This window comes from Octodon degus, unplaced genomic scaffold (assembly GCF_000260255.1).
Source record: "Octodon degus isolate 3935 unplaced genomic scaffold, OctDeg1.0 scaffold00007, whole genome shotgun sequence".
In the NCBI taxonomy this organism is placed as follows: Eukaryota; Metazoa; Chordata; class Mammalia; order Rodentia; family Octodontidae; genus Octodon; species Octodon degus.
The window spans coordinates 32,441,863-32,446,638 of NW_004524583.1; the positions used below are offsets into that span (position 1 = coordinate 32,441,863).

At 45.3% G+C, this 4,776-nt stretch overlaps 1 long non-coding RNA gene and 1 pseudogene across 1 annotated transcript in view; one reads left to right on the top strand and one right to left on the bottom strand.

The window, feature by feature from the left end:
* The window catches only part of LOC111812543, a 19,877-nt gene that overhangs the window by 7,915 nt on the left and 7,186 nt on the right, over positions 1 to 4,776 (top strand). The window lies entirely within an intron of this gene.
* Positions 2,703 to 3,224, bottom strand: LOC101572193 (annotated as a pseudogene).

Genomic DNA, 4,776 nt, shown 5'->3' on the forward strand with positions numbered 1-4,776 from the left:
CATGTGTTCTTAAATTTGATTATCCAAAAAAAAAAAAAAAAAATTAAGAGCTTATATGAGATTCAAACATTTTAAAGACCTTTTAAAGCTTTCTATAGAATTAAAATCGAGATGACTTAAATAGAAAATCAGATTTTATTATACATTTCTCTGCTCGGATTGGCTTTGTATGTTTTTCAAACTTGCTACATTTCCAAGTTAATTCCTCACCGTGTGCTCCTGGGTTCGTTATGCTGACCAGTGACCTCACCGCCCTCCCCTTACCAGACCCCCACTCCTGTGGGCTCTGGCGGCGGCTGGAACTTGGGGTGCAAAGAACAGAAATGTATTTGGAGACCACAAGCTGGAAATCAGTGTCACTGAGCCGAAAAGCAAGCTACGCCCCTGGGGCTTTCAGGGGCGCCTCCTGGCTCTTCAGTGACCTCCAGGTCCCTTCACCGACTGTTTCAGTCTCTGCCTCCATGGGGGACTTGCCGTCTCCTGTTCCACCTCCTCCCCCGAGGACATAGGTGGCTGTATTTGGGGTATTCCTAGATGCTAGAGTGATATTCTGTCTCCACTGAAGATCCCTCATTTAATCACACCTACAAAATACTTTTTTCCACGTAAATAACATTCACTTATTCTGCCAGGGACCAGAATGTAATTATCATGGGAGGGGCTTTTTCTCTTCCCATGCTGAGGATTGAACCTAGGGCTTCGCGTTGCTCGGCAAGAGCTCTATCACTGAGCTACATTCCAGCTCTGTTGTTTTGAAACAGGTCTCACTAAGTTATCCAGGCTGGCCAGAAACTCGCGATCCTCCTGCCTCAGCCTCCTGTGTATCTGGGTCACAAGTCTGTGCCCCCAAGCCTGGGTTATTATATAGCATAACACGGTCTCTCCTTTCCTCCCTTCAGCCCTACCACCAGGTTTATCACCGAATCCTATTCATCTTACTCCCTTTTTTTAAGCCAGGGTCTGGCTGTGTAATTTAGGCTGGTCTTGAGTTCACGATGTAGCCCAGGCTAGCTTCAAACTTGCAGTGATCCTCCTGCCTCAGCCTCCCAAGTGCTGAGATTACAGATGTGCGTCACCAAGCCCAGTTATTCTTTAAAGAAATTCTTAAATATTTTGTTGTGTTTCCATTCCTAGGAGCTACAAATTGAATTTAGAGCCATATTAGTTTCCTTAGATCATATGTTTCAAGGATTTTTGACATTTCTGAAGCAAAAATATATATGGATTCATTATATGTTTATGTAAATATATATTAGCATACATTTCAGTACATATTTTTAAATTTTTATTTCTTTTTTAAAATATTGCTCAAAAAAACGAAATAAAGTAAAAGAATTTCGAACACCACTAAATTGATTTCGTGACCTGTTAGCTAGTGGGTGGTGGCCCACAGCTGGAAATGCTGCAGTTGGGCCCTGGCGGTAGCCTGCTGCGCTTATCGCCTGCTCTTCACCCTGCTCTTCAGCTGATCTTCTTCGCCAGTATGAAAATGAAGTTTTTCTGGAAATATTATTTCTGTGTCTTTGCCCACCAGAGACCTGTGCGTGGCTCCCGTCTGCCTCGTAAGGACCTAATGTCACATCTTCGCCAGAAAGCTCCTGTACTACAGGTTGTACTGGCCTTGGGTTCAATCTGCAGTACAGACATGCCCTTTTTTTTCTTTCTTAAAATGTATTTGGTACACGGTCTCACTGCGCAGCTTCTACTCGTGGTGACCCTGCTTTCAGCCTCCCCAGCACTGGGGTTACAGGTGTGCGCCACCACACCCAATCCAGGTGGCTGCCTCAGTGTGCCCTGCGGACAGGGCCAGCGTGGCATGTGGTGCTGGGGATTAAACCCCAGTCCCTGTGCTTGCCTAAGCAGGTACTTAGTCTGCTGAGCTATCTCGCTGGCCCTCCACACATGCCATTTTTTGACGTTGTACATTTGTAAAATGTGGCCTTTCATTGAGAACAGTTCTCTAAGAAGTAAGGGTTAAGGTTGTCATGTTTGGAAACCAGGCGTGGCAGTTTACTCCTCTAATCCCAGCACTCAGGAGGACCTTGAATTCAAGCCCAGCCTGAGATAAACAGCAAGTTGCAGGCCAGCCTGGACTACAGGTCAGCTTGTCTCAAAACAGAAAACAGCAAGAAGCCTAACATGATCCTGCACACTTAAAATACCAGCACACTGGGAGGCTGAGGCAGGAGGATTGCAAGTTTGAGCCCAACCTGGGCAATTTAGTGACTTAGTGAGACCCTGCCTCAAAATTAAAAATTAGGCCAGGGAGATATCTCAGTGGTCTAAGCATCTACCTGGCAAGCACAAGGATCCAGGTTCGATCCCCAGTACTACATGCTGTGCCAGCCCCAGAACTCTGGGTACACCAAGCCTGCCAGTGAAACTGGGCATGGTGGTGTACACCTGTAATCCCAGCACTGGGGAGGCTGAGGCAGGAGGATCAGTACAGGGCTAAACCACATAGTGAGACCCTGTATCAAATAAATAAATAAATAAATGATTTGTTAAAAAAAAATAAAAGAGCGCTGGGCTCAGTGTGAAGGCCTTGGGTTCAATCTGTAGGTCAAAAAAAAGGCAGATCTCAGTGCTACCCTGGAAAGACTTTTCTTTTCTTTTTTTTTTGGGGGGGGGGCAGGGCGAACCACTTTATTTTAGCAATGTAGCAAGGGTCAGCCAGCCAAGGGGTGCTCTCAGGTTAGGCTTCAGGCAGAAGCCTCCTTGGCAGCCTTTCCCTCTGCCTGCATCCTCTGCTTCTGCTTTGCCAGGCATTTCCTGGCAGAGTAATAGGCTCCGAGGTCATTATAACGGTCCTGGTAGGCCTTAGCCACCTGGGCAAACTGCTTGAGCTCCTTGGCACAGTTCTGCTCGTAGCTCTGTCCTTCCCTCTGCTGACAGGCCTTAAGCCTCTCTTGGATGATGCTGACGGTCTGGTCATCAGCTCGGCGGTCTCTTTCCATTGCGCTTCAGCTTCACCATGCAGAGGACACCTTTTTTTGGCACTCCCATGCCTGGCACCCGGCGGCACCGCCCGGGATAGTGGTGTCTGCTCTTGGCGTGCTGCCGCTCTAGAAAAGCTCCCACAAGGCTCACAGGCTGATCCACGAGGCGGTCGAAGGCCTTGGTCAAGTAGGTGGTGGGATTAGGGAGCGACCTGGCTGTGGCGAGGGCGCTGGGATGCGGCGCAGGGGCTTGGGGTACACGTCCTTGTCGTCAGGGTCCGGCATGGCAGCGAGGGTCCCACTAGCAGTCTCCACTAGCTCTCAGTCGGCTCCCCTTACCGATGACCCCGGGCCACTTGAAAGACTTTCCTCATTTCCATTGTCATAATTCTTTTCTGAGAATATGATAGTTTATAATGGTCAACCTTAGCTTACAACAATCATTACTTGTGTAGTTATGGTGACTATTAAATGAGTTAGTATAAAGACAGTATTTAGACTTGTACCTGGCACATAGCAAATGCTCATTAAAATATTAGCCATTATTGTAGGGGTGGTCTGCTCTTCAGAGAAGGTGCTCTCTGAGGACGTCACATACTCACCTTTTCGTCTTCCATTCCATTCCTCTCCCTCCCTAGGATGGTACTCAAAGTTGCCACTCCGTGTTTACTGTGGTAGAGAGAAGTAGTAACTTTTAGAGCTGTGTGATGTGCCAGTGTTTTGCCAACTCATTAAACAATTCAGGATATTTAATTTTATTCTTTGCCTCAATTTATTTCTCAGTATTTGAAGTAACTTGCTTAAATAAGACTACATTGACAATGCATTATTTCTCATGACATAAATTTCTGTCTTCTGTTTATTAAAAATATGACTCTGAAAGTAATGAAAATGGCTCATGGTCTCCATAGGGCTGAATAGTGCTTCACTTGTGTTCCAACTCTGGCCAGTTGTGGAACTCTCAGGGAAAGTATATGGAAAGAATTTTTAACTGTTTTGCCATTATTGATGTCTCTTGTAGACATAGAGTGAGAAAATAGGCATTTGTTCCACTCATTTTAGTTGGGTTTAAGGCAAACAATGGTATAATCTATAGCTAAGGAATAGTTAATCTGGGGCTGGGAACAAGAGGCCAACTGGAGGGGCCAGGGAGATGGCTCGGAGAATAAGCGCCTGCCTGGCAAGGGTAAGGCCCTGAGTTCAGTCCCCAGTTCCAAAAAAAAGAAGGAGAAGAATGAGAAGCCAACTTCCCATATGAAAGATCAAGGGCACCACTCTCGCTCGCTCCTACCCCATCTTCTCGTAAACACAAAGGCCGCGCTGGCCACGCCGTACGGAAATCTCACACGCGTGGTGGTTCCCACTGAACCGGTGGTTTATAGGGCAGATTATTCCTGAGAACATTTTGTTATACTAGTACTGACTGGAAGACCACATTTATCTCATTTTAAAAGATTAAAAAGTAAATGATTTCTTCATGTCTTTGCTTAAAAAAAACAATTATGCTTTGGTCTTCCAGGTCACAAGTAAGCATAAAAATTATTAGTTTGATTTCCTTTATGACCTTCTTATAAGAGAAAAACAAGTATTTTCCTTCTCATAGTGTCATATATATTTTAAAATCTTTTATTTATAAAAGCTACGTAGGGCCAGCAAGATAGCTCAGCAGTCTAAAGTGCCTGCTTAGGCAAGCTTAGGCAAAAACGCAGGGACTGTGGTTCAATCCCCGGAACCACATGCCACACCAGGCCCACCCCCAGGGTGAGTGAGCCAGCCACCAAAAAATAAAAATAAAAATAAAAATAAAAAAAAAATAATAATAATAATAATAATAAAG